At 42.7% G+C, this 19365-nt stretch overlaps 1 protein-coding gene across 1 annotated transcript in view; it reads left to right on the top strand.

The window, feature by feature from the left end:
* slc8a2b (solute carrier family 8 member 2b) overlaps positions 1-19365 on the top strand; it is a 283027-nt gene that overhangs the window by 2952 nt on the left and 260710 nt on the right. The window lies entirely within an intron of this gene.

The raw sequence follows: 19365 nt of genomic DNA, 5'->3' as shown, positions 1-19365 counted from the left end.
TAATCCGGCCTTCCTCCACAACAACAAATGACTCTGCTCCTTTCTCTTTCCATTTTCCTCCTCCCCCTCCTCCTCCTCCTCCTCCTCTCTCTCTTCTCCATTATCCACCATCTCTCTCTCTCTCTCTACTTCTCCCTCCTCCTCTCATCACCCCCCCCCTCCCCCTTCTGCATTTCCTCCTGCCCTTGTACCCCCCTGCCTTTTATCCCCCTTTCTATACCTGACATTATGTTCCACTACTAAGGCGTTTAGCGGCTGCTCTTATCCGCAGCCTCTTTCCACCACATGCACATATGTTCTGCTCTTTCTGCATCTTTTAACCTTTATTTACCCACGGGGCTGTAATGCTGCTCTTTCATCACCGCCCCTGCCTCACACACGCCTACATTTGCACATCACACTTGGGAGCTGCCTGGTACGACTGCAGCCTCGCTCTGTGGGCCGCCGAGCCGCTGTAGTGGCGCAAGTGGGCGTTACATGATGTTGTACAGCGCAAGTCAGGAGGCAAAGTAATAATCCACTACAGCGGCGCATGCATAAATGCCAGATTTTCTGCTCTCTGTAGTTGATTCACAGAACGCAGAAGTCATTCATCCTTTATGCAGGTCATGAGAGGTTGTAGATTCGCTCGTGTTAGACACTCTGTGTTTAGTGGGACTTGGAAAAACCCTGTGCTGCGAAGGAGAATGCAGTTTTATGTTTTCAGCTGCAGCAGCAATGGTTTGTTTGGAATAAATGGAGGAGGAGTTGGGTCACTATGGAGGCTCTGTAGCAGGAATGAACTGGACTTGCTCAAATTGAAATAGCTATTGAACACGGCGCTCCAGGGAATTGTCCATGCACTCGATCAGACTTAAGTTCTGTTCAGTTAAAGGGCTGCTTTACCTCCAGTTTTGTTTATTTAGCCATTTTTAATGACGGTACATTGATTTGGGATGTACTGAGGATACAGATGGAAAGTCAAGACTTGGATTACTTTGCATGAAGAGGTTCAGAATTTCAAAGAGGCAATTTCATTTCCTTTTTGCCAAACATTTTGTCAAACAAGAGAACTCATGGTTAGTAAACATATAACGTAGGTTTTTTGGGGGGCGGCTTGACAGTACATTCCAGATGGGTACGCTTGCACATTTGATTGAGATGTCTCTCCAGGAGCTCTGTGTGTGTTCGTACTCTTTGTTTGCATGATCATACAAGTGCTAATCCCCTCTCACAGCTTCAGCAAGACTTGAGTCAAATAGATTCATGTTGGAAATGAACAGAGGAAACATGATCATGATGTAAACAAAGGAAATAAGCCAGAAACCTACTTCCCAAAGGACACGTACAAAATTTTGTCTTTTTAAACACACCAATTTTCAGTTTGCATTTCCTAATATTGTGTGTGTAGCATGAACAGTGACAGCCATCATGGCTGAACAAAGAAAACAGCACCACCTACACAAACCCAAACTCAGCCAACAGAGGATCTAAGCCCCGGCCACACTGTTTGATTGACAGCTGACCGATCTCTGGGAGGTGCAGGAACACCACAGCAGTGAGCGCTTAGCAACAAAGATGTCGCCAGAGTGAAAACACAAAACAAGGATTGTGCAGATTACCTCTGGAAGCAGACGCTCTTATCTACCACTACAAAACATCCTGAACAACACAGTGAATCAATAATCATGAATCACCTTTACTGTAAGTGGCTTGGCTGTCTCTGTCCCACCAGCCCTCCCCCTCTTCCCCCTGTCGCCTCCTCTCCTCAGTCTGATTGCTCTCCTGGGCCAGAGGGGCCGCTCTGCACCCCCGGCCTCGCAGCCGTGGCAGTGTTTCACAGTTTTTAATTACCCACATTACCTGGCTGATTGGTGCAGGGCAAATTGGCGTGTGTCTGAGCTGAGGGAGGAATGGAGCCTCATAAAAACAGATACAGAAACGACAGAAAGGAAAAAAGCGAGGTAGCCCGTTTTGGTGAATGGAAGTCATGAGCAATATATAATTATTGTAAAAAGACAGCAGTAAACGTGTCAAACCCCATGAATGGTGCAGATATACAAATGTATCCTCCGGTGGCACCTGTACCTGCAGCGCCCCCCTTGAGCTAAGAAGTATTATTTTGAAAGTGAGGGAATAGAGCTTCATGAAAGTTCAGTTTCATCAAAATTGCATCAACAGTGCAATACATGTGATACGCAAACAAATGAACAAATGAACAACCAAGCAACAATGTGTCAAAATTCACACAAAAACAAAAGTCCACACAAAAATGTGACGATCCGTATTGTGGGCCAGAAAAATGAAATGATGCCCATCACAAATAATATTAGCTAATCCATTTAGAAAGAGTTGTGGCTCACTGAGCCTTTATCCTTGCATCATATTGTGGTTATATCTAATCGTGAACCCCATATTGTGTATGGAATCATATCCTGAGATAAACATGTCGTCCTTTACCTCTGATCCTTTCTACTCTGTGCTCTTTCTGTTTCACCGTGGGGGATAAAAAGACGGGCAGATTCCCCTCAGGACAGAGGGGAAAACAGATGTCTGATAAGATGCAAGAGATAAACTTCAATACAGGCAGAACAGAAGGTCACAGATCAGAGAGGCAGACGGATCCCTGGGAGAACACAACTTTCAGAGCGTTGCATGTTCACGCAGAGATCGATGTCAAGACTGACAGGGAGCCGAGCAGAAAGACAGATAGCTGTCTGCTGTGTTTACTCCAATAATTCACTTTGTCAGGTGGAAACCATGCCATTTGAACGAGGAAGGCATGCACTGACTGAGATGCAATGAAATGTGAATCAAAGTTGGAAAGTTGGAATCAGACCCGTTTGATTTGTGCTGAAACAATAAGCCAATCAACCGATTATTCAATCAAAAACTAATGACGAATTTGCTGGTTATAGCCTCAAAAAAAAAATGCAAAGATTTTCTTACTTTTATCAATTCATGTCATTAAAAAATTATATAATGTTTGGATATTTTGGCTGCTGGTTGGACTAAGCAAGCGATTCACAAACATAACTGTGGTCATAACTAGCTGATTTCTTATGATTTTTGACATTAGACAGAAGAAGTGATGTTGCAGCCTTCAAACACCAAAACCTCTAATCTGACGGGATGTCCAGTCGCCCAGACTCTGTTCAGTAATCAGGCCTATCGCTTGTTTCCAAGCCCTTATTTGAACTTTGAACCAAAACAAAGCAAATACACAAATGCAGCTATATCAAATTTGTTTTTTTGTTTTTTTTTTTTTAGCCTGCATATGTGCTGTACAGACACACAGACAACAGTGTAAAATGACAGTATGTGTGTGTTTGAGGGATGTTTGTTTTTATACCATTGATAAACTGACTACAGTGTGTGCATGTGTGTGTGTGTGTGTGTGTGTGTGTGTGTGTGTGTGTGTGTGCATGTTTGTGTGTTTGTGTGTGTGTGCATGTTTGTGTGTGTGTGCATGTTTGTGTGTGTGTGTATGTGTGTGTGTGTGCATGTTTGTGTGTGTGTGTGTGTGTGCATGTTTGCGTGTGAGTGTACGTGTGTGTGTGTGTGTGTGTGTGTGTGTGTGTGTGTGTGTGCATGTTTGTGTGTGTGTGTGTGTGTGTGTGTGTGTGTGTGTGTGTGTGTGTGTGTGTGTGTGTGTGGCAGTGTAGCAGTGTGTGATGGGGGAGTGGCTGGCTGCAGAGACAGCCTGATGAGAGGCGGCTCTTCCTGCTACACTGCAGTCACACTCTCTTATTATCTCAGATGTGTTACAGAGGGGGAGTATTATGGAGTCAGGGAAACACGCACACACACGCGCACACACACACACACACACACACACACGCACATCTGAGGGAAAAACTGGGTTGTGAAAGTGTTGATCTTTTATCATATTGCTCCTGAGTATAATGATAATAATACTACTAATTGGCATTAGTAAGTCATTTATAAGACATTAGTTAATGATGAACAAATCATGAACAAAACACTAATACACCTTTATGATTACTTAATACTATGTTAACAGTTAGCACATATTGTTAGCCGCCTATAAATAAGTGGTTAATTGTGACATAATAAGCAAATGATTGTTTAATACTTGTTGATATACATTATGAATGAAGCCTGTACCTGATCTGTTAAAATAGACAGACAGACAGATTCTTGTGTTCCAGCAGCAGCTTGTCCAGACATCACACAGGAGCAATAGTAGACTACACAAAATATGCCATATGAACACTAGAAAAGAGAAATATACATCTTCAATAAATAATGTGTAAAAGTGCTACTGAATCATATATAAGTCAATTCCAAGTGTTTTTGCATCCCCTAATCTATAGTGTAAACAATTCATCATTTATCAGGTGTTACCACAGTGAACCACAGTGTAGCATTTATTATTTACTTATGTACCAGTTATTATTGATTGAGGTGCTTGATCAATAATTGTACTGAACTGTAGTGAAATGAAGTGAACCGGATCATGTGGACTGAACATAACTGGATCAGGCTGTTTGGACTGGATTGGACTGAACTGAATCTAAAGCTGTTGAATTGATCTGAATTAAGCTGAGTTTAACTAAACTGAACTGAATTGAATTGAACTAATTGAACTGAACTGACTTGAACTGAGTCGACTTCAACTAAGTTGAACTGAACTGAAATGAGCTGAGCTGAACTGGACTGGATTAGACTGGACTGAGTTAAACTGAGTTGCTGCAGGTTTAGATGCCCAGCAGATTAAAGTGTGGCATGTTTCCCATTGATATTACATTCCTGCTCCCTCTCTCTCTCCTCACCTGTCTCTCACCTGTAAATCCTTCCTCTCGCTCTCCCTTCACGTCCTGCTCCTCTCATGCTTTTCTTCTTTCCTCTTTTTTTTTTTTGCGTTTTGTCTTATTTTGGTTTCATTTGCTTTGTCTCTCCTCCTCTCCACTGTATCTTTTCCCTGCGTGACCCTGCCTGTCTCACTCCTCCCTCCCTCCCCTGCCTCCCCCTCACTCCGCCCCGGGTTTCATTAATATTAATGAGGATTATAACATCATAGTTGTGTTTCTCCAGGATGCGTGACTGCAGCTTTTATTATTCTGTCCAGACACGTACAGTAGGTCCTTAATATGAGCCTGGCAGCCTTCAGTGGTTACACTCTGTGTCGCTAGTTTGACTTTGTCGGGATATGTGTGTGTGTGTGTGTGTGAGACCATGTGTATATGTGTTTGTGTGTGTGTGTGTGTGTGTGTGTGTGTACCAGGTATTACTAATGTTGTGCAGATGTAAACCTATTTACACAGTCATTTTGTGGGGACTCCAAAAGTAAGTCCCCTTAGAAAATCCTTAGTTTTGGGTTGAAGACTTGATTTAAGGTAAGGTAACTTTAAGGTTAGGTTAAGGTTCAGTGTGCATTTTGAGGCTGTGCTCTAGAGGTGGATTTATGTTTCGATTTAGAGAAAGTCTTAAAGTTTGTTTTGGTGTGTGTGTACGTGTGGGGGTTGCATCTCTTGGTTTTGTGTGTGTGCATGTGTGTGTGTGTGCGTGTGCATGTGTGCTTATGCACAAAAGTGTGTATTTATTTCCTCTGCTCTTGGCAGGATGTTTGTGCGTGTCTGTTTGTCTGCATGTATGTTTTTCTGCATGCTCGAGGGTGCACGGTTTATGGGTGTGTGCATGCTGAACAGTGTGTGTGTGTGTGTGTGTGTGTGTGTGTGTGTATACAGTGTCTTTCCTCTGTGCTCGCCTATTAAAAGCTCATAGGCTTGGCCTGGCTTTAGGACTCCAGGGGGACAGAGGCTGCTGGAGGAGGTTTGCTGCCAACACCAGTATCATGACCTCACTGTGCCTCTGCCTCCTCCTCTCTTCTCTCCCTTTCATCTCCCTCACCTCCTCTCTCGCTGCTTCTTCCACTCGTCCCTCTCTTTCCTCTCCCATCCTCCCATCTCCTCCTTTCCTCTTTCACTTTGTCTTTCATCTCTCTGCCTCACGTCTGCTCTTCCATCCTCCTGATTTCTTCCCTCTGTTTGGTCTTTCACCACACCATCTCTCTTCTCTCCTCTCTGCAGCTGTCCTCCCATCCTCTCCTTTTTCAAAGCCTCATCTTTTATTTCTCACCCTCACGCTGCTCTTCCACCCTCCTGACTTCTTATTTTCTCTCCTCCTGGTCTTCCCCCGCTTATCTGTCTCTCTCCATTCCTCGAGCACAATAGTCATGATGAACAGCTCAGTCCTGCTCGGTTTAGGAAGCACATTGCCCCAGCCATTGCTCCCTTGCGAATTCATTATCATCACAACATAAAACTTAAACTGGTCGAACCAGCTATGAGATGAAACATGATCCCATAAAAACTGATTCATGGGGAAAAAATACTTGAAAAAGACAAAAAACAGAGGTACACAACTTTTTACCTATTGGGTAGAGAGAAAGAACTGCATGTCCCATAATGCTTTGCTATTTTGCACTCTCTGTCTGAGGTTAAATTTTTATCTTTAATGATAATAGTGGTTTCTGATTTACTGCAGCTATCGTCGCCTGGTGACCTTTATACCGGAACAAACTGTATAATTTCGTCGTTGTTAATATCTCCATGGTAACAGCAACATCTTTGACTGGTGGAGCTCACTTCTGGATCATGGGTTGTGTAGGTTTTAAACAGGAATTTGGGAAGAAAACACAATTTCTTGAAAAACAAGGTTAAAACCAGATGTACTCATGGCTTTTGCAGCTGTTCCCACCGTTGATTCCCATTCATTTTGCTAAGAGGAAGTCATCTTTGCATGGGGAATTTGTAACGGCTCAAAATAAATTCCTTAAGCCAACAGGCTTTGTTGGTAAATTGGAGTTTTTCTTTGGGAACCGGAATTTTGAGCCCTATTCTCCGCTCCCTGTGTTTTAGTGCTTACCCTCGCACTCCTTTTCCATCATCTGTTTTTCTCTCCTCTTTTCCCAGCCCATCCCATTTCTCTCTACTCCCATCCTCACACCTTCTCACTTCTTCCTCTCTCCTGCATCTGTCTGAATTGGCCATCTCTCGTCTCCTTCCCTCTCTTGTTCCTCTATCCCTGCTCATCCACCTCTCTCCTGTCCCATGGTCTCCCTTTCCCTCTTGCCTCACACTCAAATCATCTGCCTCGCTTATTTGTTGCGCTAATCTCAGCTAAGAGTATATAGTAATGCTTTTTGATGCAGTGTGGAGCGCACTGCGGTGCCCTTGTATAGGCGGGTGTTGGTCAGATCAGTGCTGAGTTCAGGTGTTCAGGTGTTCGGGACACTGGAGCTCACCGCTGGGCCTCTCAGAGGTGTTCGGGGACAGATTTAATGAATCTCTGGAGATGAGCGGCACCAGCCGATGACCCAAATCCTTCATCCTTCCACCGCTAACTTCCAAGCCAGGTGTGTGCATGGACAAGAGGTGGAAAAAAATGATCTAGCTGTGTAAATGTCAATTGTACCTGTGTAGGCTGCTGTTGCTATAGAGTTTTGGTATATTTAGGTTCCACTGCAAAGCAAAAAGCCTTGTCGTAAGTGCTGGAATTCCTCTGATTATTATTATTCCTGCATTTTGTCCTTTAGCTTGTCTGCACACTGATGACTTTTTGCCAACTTTAGCATGTAGATAGTCTCAGTGAACCACCACTAGGATACAAAATTTGCACTGACTGGACCGTAGGTGGTACTATAATAAGAAGTCCAGGAGGCTTGCCCACTTGTTTTGATAGGCTGTCAAACCAAATTATACTTTCCCCTGGTTTGAATGCATTTTATTGGACCGCCATGGATTGGATCATGCAAATTGTTGCTGTTTCACTGTAGAACATGTACTGCCAGAGAAACCCCCGCCACCATATTGGATTCACCCCATCCTCTGTGCTCGTACACAACGTGGGGTCATATAGCACAGGGTGGCTGAAGACTGCAATAATCGCCCTTTCCTCCATGTTGGTGCTGGCTTCTCTTGTACTTTTGGCGAATCCAGCTCACTGCAACGCTTGTAGTTTTACGATGCCCTGCCTCCTGTTGCAAAACTTAGATTTCTGCTCTCATTGCAATTAATAGGGAGCGTCACAACACCTGCAAATTTCACTTTTCGAGGGCATTCAGGGTAAAGCTATAAGGGTGTGCCATCACATGTAGAAAAGCGAAAGATGTGGTGCACACTTAATAACTCTATCCCTTATCCCTATGAAGTGCATTTTTTTTTTTTTTTTTTGAAAAAACTGCCAAAAGTGGTCTTATGGTGGTTCACAAGTTAGAATTACACCGAATATGCCAAACAAGTCTGAAGTCATTTTAGGGATCCTTGCTTTATCTAGAGTTTATGACCTACCAACCTGCACTTATATTTTGTGTGTGTGTGTGTGTGTGTACCTAAATTATTTAAATGTTTGGGTGCATGAGGAAGCTGGGAGTTTTGAAGATGCTTTCTTTTTGCTCTGCCTTGTTACATCTGGGATGCTTCCTTCAGTAATATCAGTACTGTATGCTACTGTGTGTGTTAGTGTGCACTCTCATCCTTTCATGCTGCATTTTTCTTTGTCTTTCCCTTACAGTTTGTAATCAATGAATTTGGAGTTTAGCTCCACAAAATGAGCCCATTTTCTCCTACACTTTGATTGCTCGCACAGCTTCATTTCAGATTCCATTAAAGCAAAGAGTGTAAGGGTCAAAGTCACCATGCCCTAATAATAGTTTAAAAAAAAAAAAAAGAAAACGTACGTAAATGTCAGGAAAATAAAAGATGAGCCAAGGGGAACAGTAGAAGAGCAATTTTATTTGGTTTATTTGTTTTTAATGCAATTTTAGTTTCCCTGTGAACAAGAGGAACAACTTTGTACATCTCAAAAAGAAAAAGAAAAAGAAAAAAAAAAAGCAACCGGTGCTGGAATATGGCAGTGGAAAACAAATCCAGTAAAAGAAAGCACCCCACACCACTTCCAGTGCTCCGACACATGTATTCAGTTTTAATTCATTCATTGTTTTACAACCTCTTAATATGAAGCTAGTGTGTGTAGTGTGTTTCATTCACTACGTTAAGGATGGAGTCATCTGCGTAAATGAAATAGCAATCAAAGCATTTCAAGTTGCGGTGCTTTTACAAAATGTATACGAGGCTTTGAAATGATTGTTTCTACACACACCTCTTCTTGCTCACTCTCTCTCTTCCCCTGCCCTTCCTCCCCGTGTGACTGACAGGGTAAGTATCTGTCCTGCTCTGTCCTCCTGTCTTCCTCCCTCTCCTTCCACACATCCACCCTCAAACCACACTATCCCCCCATCCTTCCATGTTTTACCGCGTTGTTTGATTGACAGGCTGTGAATTTGTCCACTCAAGCGCTTCCTGTGTCTCCAGAGGGACCGAGATGAAGAGAAAGAGGGTCATTAGTGGTTAGCGATGTCATATGGCACCAGCCCGACCACAGGCTCTGCTCTGGTAATGCTGGGCTCAGGGTTGTTCTGCCCATCAAATGACTAGAGATCCCAGTGTCATGTGGAGCAGGGGTGTCAAACTGGTGCCATGGAGGACCAAAAGTTTTTGTTTGGGCTGAAAACCTGCAGCCTCTTGGCCCTCCATGGCACATGGTTTGACTCGTGATGTAGAATCACAATGGCACAGTCTTGCTGTACAGCACAGGCTGCAGGGCATGTGTTATTAAAGGTGGTTCATGTTTGCAGTTCACAGTCTTATTGTTAGACGGTTTCCAAGTCAAGTGAATGATGTCCTTGCACTTGTTGCAGCTCAGTGGGGCTCTGGGGTTTTGTTTGATCACCTGCTGGTCATGCCTGGCCTGATTAAGCTGATGGACCAGCATGTCATGAACTGGGGACGTGGTGAGAGTTAGTGCAGGCTTTCTGCAATCCTGGATGGGCAGCAGTGCCTAATGAATTCCCTGCGGCTCTTGACATTATCGCTTAAAAGGGAAACCAAACACAGAGAACTTTTCAGGTTGGACTTTTTTAATAAAAGCATGATATTGCAATTCCAGTCTGCTATTGGCTGATCCTTTTGCCGTTGGCTCATCCATGACAAGTGATGATGAAATACCGGACCGAGACCAGCCAACAGCCATTTGCAATTGCAATAATGTGCTTAATCTTTGTGCTTGGTCTCCCTTTAAATACACAGGGGGCAAAAAATGCTGCTTCCCTCCTCACTATGGATTGAAATTTTCTTCTGGCCACACCCCCATCAGCAGTGCCACAGCAGGTGTTTTCCATCAGCTGTCAAAGCCAGAAGAACTTTGCAACTTGCTTGAATGTTCCAACACGTTGAGAGCAGTGCAGCAGAGACATTTTTACCCAAGTGCCCAAGTGTTGCTTTTATTATCTTTATTATCTTTTATTGGCAACAGTAAAAATCTTTAAAGCTTTTTGTTTTTTATTTCAGTATTCTGCATTCTGTCCCAAAAATACCCCCACCTGAGCCCTCCTCTCCTCTCCTCTCAGAAATGTGTTAACTGGCATAATAATAAAGTCACATTTTCATAGTAAAGGCAAGTAAGTCTAATACTACAATATAATTTTTCTTTAATATATTTTATTTCATTTTTGGATTTTTGAATGTGAAATATGACTTGAAAATTGTTGAATGGCTTTTTAATGCATCTTTAATGGATAACTACATGATTTTTATACCATAAAAGCAGTTCACATTAAAAAATTATATAACAACTTATGTCTTAAGTATGTTTTGAATAATGTCATGAGATGAAGCAAATGTTTCGTAGGTTTAAAAGGAGCTATTTATACCCTACCCAAGAGAGAGAGTGAGAGAGAGAGAGAGAGAGAGAGAGAGCGGTGGTTGAGCGAGCTAGAGAGTGAATGAAGAGAGGGAGCAGCAAGAACAAAGCAGTGAATCAGAGAAACAAAATGTAATTTCTGATTATTTCATGGCGGTTACGGTCTAGAGCGCAAATGAACACGCCTCCACCTCCACACAGTGCGGCGGGAAGATGCCGCATTCCCAGATCTGGTGTGAATGCAGCCCAACAGAGCAGGGAAGCACAAAAGTCTGAAACTGTGAAACTCTACAGGCAATACTATGGATGGCACCCAAAAGAATCTTTGCTTTAAATTCACAAAGTGCTCCTTTAAAGCTGTGCTCAGCAACTCCTGCTCAGCTTCCTGTGTAATGAGAGGATTTCCTAACACTGTCAATTTAGTTTGACAAATAGAGACGATCTAGAGCATCTCAGACAGAGGAGATGTGTTGCTTTTCTCTGCTGCAGTCCCAATATGTGCTTTAGAGTGATAAAAAAGGGTGTACTGTGTTTTCTTTTTACATAAAAATGCTGTCCAGTGCAGCTTTAACTGCACAGGAGCATCTTGAACAGAATTCAGATGAACCAAATTATACCACAACATCTGAATATAGCTTTGACAGTGTGTCAGAGTGCTGTTTTGTGGATGGGATCGCTGCCTATCTGCACTGGCCCAAATATTTCCCATCTGATTGTCTACTGTTCTTTCCATTTACACATATACATGCACACGCATATGCACAAGCACACACACACACACACACACACACACACACACACACACACACACACTGTCCTGGATCAACAGATTGCTGTGCTCGGTTTTTACACATGGGAAACACACCACCCATTGGGATGGCACATCACTCTCTCGGGAACACACCCAACACCCGAAACACACACACACACACGCACACACATGCACACACACACACACACATACACCCCACTGCTTCCGCCCACACACTCATTGGTCTCGGTCCAGGAACTGTGCCACCAGCTGTCCCTCTATTGGCTGGTGCAACTGTTGTCGTGATGGAGTGTGTGTGTGTGTGTGTGTTCTCACATTTTACATTTATATCTCAGGAATTTAGCTAAGACTTTTCTGCAGAGCGACTTACAATAGCCCAGCAGCAGATCTTCCTGTATGGACACTGTTACATCAAGAAATAAATAAAAACAACAACAGAACAAATCAAACAGTAGAACTCAGACAGTTGAATAAGACAGTGTTCACAAGTCAAAGTTTTTTTTTTTTTTTTTTTTAAACTGTCAGTGTGTCATCGCTGGGCGTTTACACACAGCATTTCCTTAAGACTTAATTATCCAGTTCACACAAGCATCGTGGGCTGTGTGATCCCGGGCTTAAACCCTCAACGATGTCTGTCCCACCAAACACTACATGTGACCAGAGTTTACCTTCTGCACACATCAGTATCAGTATCTGGGGTGGGTGCTAAACCTGCTCTGGAGCCGGGTGAGCTGGCCCAGGGCCAAGGCTGCTGCCAGCCAACTGGAAAGCGTGTGAGTGTGAACTCCGCTGTAGCCCAGGACGAGGAGGTCCTCCAGCCCTGGGCTAACAGGGGTCTTCGCCCACGGTTAAGTGAAGTGTGAAAAGGCCTATTCAGTGCTGGCAGCGCTGAGCCAAAACAAACATGGAGGATAAGTCAAGTCACTTTAAATGCTACAAAGCTCTGCCCAAAGTGCTGCACAATGACTGACTGCTAAAAACATCAGACCCAAATAAAACAAGCGAAAACAACTTAGTGCATCAAAATTAACAAGATGCACACATCAAGGAAGAATGAAGACACTGGAACAAAATAAAACAAGATTAAAGCAAATTAAGCCATCAAAACGGAGCACTGCAAAAACGCAAAATCTTACCAAGATTATTTGTCTTATTTCAAGTCAAAAATGTCTTATTTCTAATCAAAATATCTTATTACACTTAAAATGAGACATGATCACTTTAGAAGTCACTTGTTTTTAGACAATTTTGCTTGTTTCATTGTCAAAATTTGCCTGTGGAAAAAGTGAAAATTCACTTGAAATAAGTGAAAATTAGCTAGAAACAAGAAACACATTTTGCCAATGAAACAAGCAAATTTTCACTTGAAACAAGAGACAATTGTCTAAAAACAAGTTACTTCTGAGGTGATCATGTCTTATTTTAAGTGTAATGAGATATTTTGACTAGGAATAAGACATTTTTGACTTGAAATGAGACAAATAATCTTGGTAAGATTTTGAATTTTTGCAGTGAGGTTAAAAACTAGACCAGTGTTAAAGTCAAATTCAGTGCAGCAGCAAGGCACGGTGGAGAGACAGTCAGTGGTTTTACATGCACACCAGGCAGCAGATTATCGAGAGGGACTGTGCTGTGGCAGGAAACAGGGCAAGGCTTGCACAGACCCCTCGGCAGGTGGCAGATGTGTTTGGTTTCCTTGTATTTTCATCAGAGGTAGTGTTGCAGTAGACATATTAAGCGTTCTGTAATGACCATGCAGAGCAGGCAGTTTTTACTCTACTTACAGAGTGTTTACTGCGTTTACAATGTCAGTTTCCACAGCTAAAAAGCTGCTCAGAACGTGGGGTGAGGGTTTACATGGCACCATAATCAGGTTTGTCCAGGAGAAATCTAGATACCTCACACCAGTTTCTCTTAATCCCTCACGTCGATTATGGAAACTGGCTTTCTTGTTTACGTGGTCCCTGAGAAATCAGAGAACGGCCGCATGAGGGGGAACAACCTGACAGGAAGTGAGGATGCACATTTGATATATAGGGAGATGCGACAGTGCAGGCCCCTTTTTGATTTATTTTCTGTGTTTGTTGAGCATGTGGGCTTATTGTAAATGTGCACTTGCAGAATATGAACTACAATACGATTCTGTGTGTGTGTGTATGTGGGGATTTTGTGTGTGTGTGTGTGTGTGTGTATGCGTGTGTGTGTGTTTTCTTTCTCACCATCTTTGTACTCTCTTTTTCTCTTTTCCTCTCCTGGACAGTCAGCCTTTGTAATTAAATTTAAAACATCCTCTGCCACAGTCACAGCAAATCCACTCCCTGTCAGTCTGAATCAGAACACTTCCTCAAGGCACACACACACACACACACACACACACACACACACACACGCATGCAAACACACACATCACCACATTCAAACCACAAGATATCTGGTCATGACCTTTTCAAACGAGTAACTGTCTCAATGAGTGTGTGCCTTGTGTGTGTGTGTGTGTGTGAGTGTGTGTGTGTGTTAGCGTAGTTGATAAGCCACAGCCTGTTTACTGTGGCTTAGCAGCAGTGCGTCACTTTAATGCACTGAAAAGCCGATACTGGCCTCTGGTGAGGAGCAGCAAACTGCTCTCGGAGGGGATTTTGCTCCAGACACTTTTCAAATTTTCAAAAAGAGAAGATTTTCTGTTTTGTATTGAAAATATCCTTAATGATATTCAAACTTGAGGAAATTCAAATCAAAGACATCTACACTGTCATTATACTAGCTATTAGTCAGCATTGTACTATCAAATGTTAGTGAATGTTAGTTAAATTTGCGTAACGTTCAGCCTGACCTTTTCCTGACCTTTTCCTGACCTGAACCAAGTAGTTTTGGTGACTAATGAAGCTAAAGAAAGAGGCTAAAGCGAGCTACTGTTAGCCAGCGTTTGGGCAGGTGTGGACCTTAAAGTTTTCTGTCATTTTTAAAATAGCTTTGGTGTTTTCTTTTTTCTTTCTTTTTTCTTTTCTTTTCTTTTTTTTTTTTTTACTAGTTTTTAACTAATTCCACTTTGTTAGGAACACATCAAGGGAATTTGTAAAGGTGAAAAGAAGGTGATAAGAAAATAATATCGGGAGAATGAGCCATAACTTGTCAGAAATTTATCAAAAAAAAAAAAAAAAATGCTATACAAGCATACTGATACCTTTTATGAGCACCACGGAAAAAAATGTGCAGAAAAATGTGAGTGTGTCGCTCTCAGACTTTTTGTGTGTTTGCATGTTCACCATATGCATTTGTGTCATTACAGCATCTGCTGATATCTGCCTCTGTGAGTGCTTTTGCATGTGTGTTTGTGTGTGTGTGTTTGTGTGTGTGTGTGTGTGGCCATATGGTGCTGTTTCAGTGCAGCGCTTTGTAATCAAGGCGGTTCGTTTGTTACATAAGGTGATTAGAAGCATTTCTCCTCATGCTTTGGTACAACGTGCTCTTCTCAGCAGGCTTTTGATGCTCTGGCTTCACACTTTGACATTTTAACACCCAGCAGTGTAACAGTGGGCTTTGTTTTGACTTACAAATTAATGGAAATGAGCTGGTAATCTGCCTTTAGGTGGTTACAGTGTTTCTTCGGGGAGTTCTAGCTGTTACTGAGATGATTCTAGAGGTCCTTTAGGTGGTTACCACTGTGCTTCATCTGGTTCCTAGAGTCACTGCGGTGGTTCCAGAGGTCCTTTAGATTTTTACAGCGGCTCTTCAGGTGGTCCCAGGTCACTAAGACAGTTCTAGAGGTCCCTTAGGTGGTTACAGTGGTTCTGCAAGGGGTTCCTTCAGTGCTGCACCATCACTTATGATGCTGACCAGACACCATAGTCCACCTCTCCACATGATCTATGTGCTAAGCAGACAAGATCAAATGAGTCTTTTATTTACCTGATGTTCCCATGTTGATAACAGTTAACATTGGGCTAATGTTTGTGCTTGTATTTAGCATTCTAGCCATTGGCTTGTTTATCTCTTTGACTCACTTAAAGGACCATATCACTGATTTTGTGTTTTTAGTGTAATATCAGCAAAATGTAGAAACTTCACGTTCCTGCTAATCTTTTCCCAAAGCAAACAGTAATATCTTAGAACTCTGATAGCATTTCTCCTCCCTTTTCTCCAGCCTCTGGTTTCCGTTCATTCCACTACAATATGAAAATTAACTTTCAGAGCCTTCAGACTTTCATCACTCCAGTTTTCCATCAGTGAAATAAAGCCCTCCACATGAGTTTTCCTGAAAGCAGCAGCACTGTTGTGTTTTGGTGAGTCCTGCCACCAGGGAAAACAGTTCCCAGGGAAATGTTTTGCTTTCCACAGCCAATCATCAGCTGTGTGGTTTCTGAATGTTGAGGACTTTGTTAGCCGCAGAAGCAGAACATTATAGGGCAGCTGCTTCGACGAAACATCCAAATCATCCAATCAAAACTGAGGGATTTGCTGTGGATGTTGTGAGCACCATTTAGCACCATTTGCATCATTTTGCAAAATGATTTGTTGGCATGTAAAATGTGGATGAAACAAAGCTAAGATTCAAAATCACTGCCATGATCGTTTAAAAACATCATTTAAAACAAAATGCATGGGCAAGACATTCATATTAAGCAATAAAATATCACAATAATACATAAGGTAGTGCCATTGAGACATAAGAACAAGCGAGTGATCATGTGACTGCTGTCTTTGTAACTTTAGAAACTGCACACTGTTGCTTCTTTACGTGCAGGAGAGTGAGACTCAGAGACTGTCTCACACCAGGAAGCATGTGAATATACGGGTATTAAAAATGTATATATGTAAATCACCATCACTTGCCTGAAAGAAAGTGCCTGCTGCAAACCCAGTCATGGGTAGTTGGTTTTCATCTCTTCCCAAGTTTGCAACAGAGAGACTGTGGCTCTGGAACTTGACATGCGTTGTATCTGGATCCGGGTTACTGTTATCCCCCCTGCTTATCCTCTTACACACTTCTTTGGTTTGGTTCAGACTTTGCAGCTGGAGACCAGAAAGAGCCTAATTCACATCTTTCCGAGCTATGCTTTGAATCACAGCCCCCAAAATAACACCATTTCTGCATGAACATTCAGTATTTACCACTCAACAATATTAGTGGTAAATACAGCTGATCAGAGGCATTGCTAACCCATTTGTTTACCTTGTGATATGGCCAATACATTTATATATTTTCTCAGTTGTTCAGGAACACGTCTGCTGCAGTCAATCAGGGTCAGAAGCGTCATTACCGACATATGTGCCTTCGAGCTGCAACGCACGATAAACATGGACTCCAGCTCATCGAGGTTGTATCATTAGGGAATGGCTGCTGGAGACTGGGGTACCTCAAATGGAGTGGCCTGCACTTTCTCCAGACCTGCATGGGATCAGCTGAGTCGCCGTGTAGAGGCTCGGAGCTCTGTACCCCAGAACCTCAATGTCCTGAGGGCCGCCCTTCAAGAAGAGTGGGATGCCATGCCTCAGCAGACAATAAGTCGACTTGTGAACAGCATGAGACGTCGTTGTCAAGCTGTAATTGATGCTCAAGGGCACATGACAAGTTATTGACACTGACATTTTTTGTTGTGGTATACCCACCACTGTTGTTGGCTTTTGTTTCAATGAATTGTTTGAGATGAGGAAATCACCAGTGTATGCTTCTACTTAAATGCCCTACTTTCATGATATAATATCACTGTAGCGTGAACTTTTTCCATTTTCCATAAATTTCACCCAAAAGCCAAATATCCCTAAGTTTTTGCGAGTAGTGTAAGAGCACACAGTACTGTGACTTTGTGACAAGAACTTTGTGACTAGAACTTAAAAGGCTGTTCTATTGGACATTTCCCACTGAGAAATTGGAAATCCTGTGTTCCGACTCGTAACTGAAAGCAGCACGTCATGGGAATAAAGACGGCAGAGTCAGAGTCTTAATCTGTTGTGTCGCTTCTGGTCACTGACCTGCCGCGAGCACTCACCGTCCTTTATTCACACCGGTGATTTTTAACATCTGAGGTAGATGCTGAGGACTTGGCAGCGTCCCAAAGTTTCCCACTGACCTGCTCCATCAGCCGTGGAGCGTTATGAAACGTTCCATGTGAGCGACGTGGACGCATCTTGCAAAGCCCCTGGCTGTCATTACACAACTCTTACGAAATCACAGAGTTCAGCGGTGGTGCTGCTGCTGGTTTTAGGCTCCATTTAGTTAAGTCGGCTTACAATGCAAAAAGTTCTCTTTTCATCATGACGTGCTTCCATCAGGGACACTGCTCGTAAAACACAGAGACACAGACAACACTTATTACATCATGATTCCATAAAAAGTACGTATTGCAACTTTAAATCAATAACCTGCATTGCCGTCAATCTCTTCTTGATCATTTTCACTGTAATAGATTTTTTTATTTTATAGATCATGCATAATCTACCAGAATAGAATAGAATAGCCTTTATTGTCATTGCACTACAAGTAGTTCCAACGAAATTGTGTTTGCTATATGCACCATATAAAACCATCGATAACAAAAAGATCACAAGGAGGTATAAAATAAAATAAAAACAATATATATATATATATATATACACATACATAAACATGCATACACACATACATACATCTGTACATATATATACACACACACACACACACACACACATATACACATACACATACATATGCACACCCATACACATATATAAATATATACACACACACACACACACACACACACACACACACACACATATATACATACACACATACATATACATCTATACATACATACATACATATACATATACACATATATATACATATATATATACATATACATACATACACACATACATGTACACACATACACATAAGAGGCAGTGCTAATGCAGATATGATTTATGTGTAAATAATAGATTAGCACCGTCCAAGCAATCAGGCTAAAATTTGTAAATGCGTTTCACTTTGTGATATGATATTTAATAATCAGAGGTAAAGAATAATGCACGTGCAGCCACAGCACCTCCATTTAAATTGGACTAAAGTCAGAGAAATGGTCTAGAAAAATGAATCTGTAAAAGTAGTCTGCCAGAAAAAAATGAAATTCCTTACTCATTCAGGGAATTTGTGCGCTAAATAATAGATGGAGGATTATACCTGCATAGTAAATGAGCCGGTGCAGTTTGCAGCAGGAGAGAGGGAGCCGGCTGACTGGTGGCAGAGACTCTGATGTTTCTGCCCTGATGTTTTTCCGCCTCCAGCCGGGACGCCGTTTGTTTTGTCACGTCGGGACGGGGTCACAGCTCGGGTCAGTCAGAGCTGTTCGCCGGGCCGCCGCTCATTGTTAATGCAGGATGACCGACACACAACTGCTGCTGCTATTATTCTGCACCGGGACGGGGCTCACCTCACACACACACACACACACACACACACACACATTCACGCACACAGGCGAAACAGAGAGCTCATATAAACATAACTGAACAAGCAGCATGTTTGAAAGTTTGTGCTCAATCCTCCAAACAAGAAAATGTGTTTAATAATTTAAACATAACACACCCACCCACACACATCGAATGCACTCTGCACACACACACACACACCATCAAAGCACACACTCATACACATGCTGCGCGATGCCCCTGTGCGTGTGTGTCAGCGTGAGCGAGTGTTTTGTTCCAGCAGCAGCATTGTGTTGGGGGCGAGCCGCTCTTATCTGGCGGCCTGGCTGCTCGGCCGTCTGGCTGCTCGCTCTGATAACGCTCTGCAGCTCAGCCGCTCCTCCAGAGCCACGCTTCACATTCAGTCCAGTCTGCTGTCACGCTCTGGGAGGCCCTGCTTGAAGACGGCTGTGAACGACTGAAAAGAGAAGTTGAAAAACAAA

This window comes from Myripristis murdjan, chromosome 13, assembly GCF_902150065.1.
Source record: "Myripristis murdjan chromosome 13, fMyrMur1.1, whole genome shotgun sequence".
Lineage (NCBI taxonomy): Eukaryota > Metazoa > Chordata > Actinopteri > Holocentriformes > Holocentridae > Myripristis > Myripristis murdjan.
This window is presented reverse-complemented; position numbering and strand designations above follow the sequence as displayed.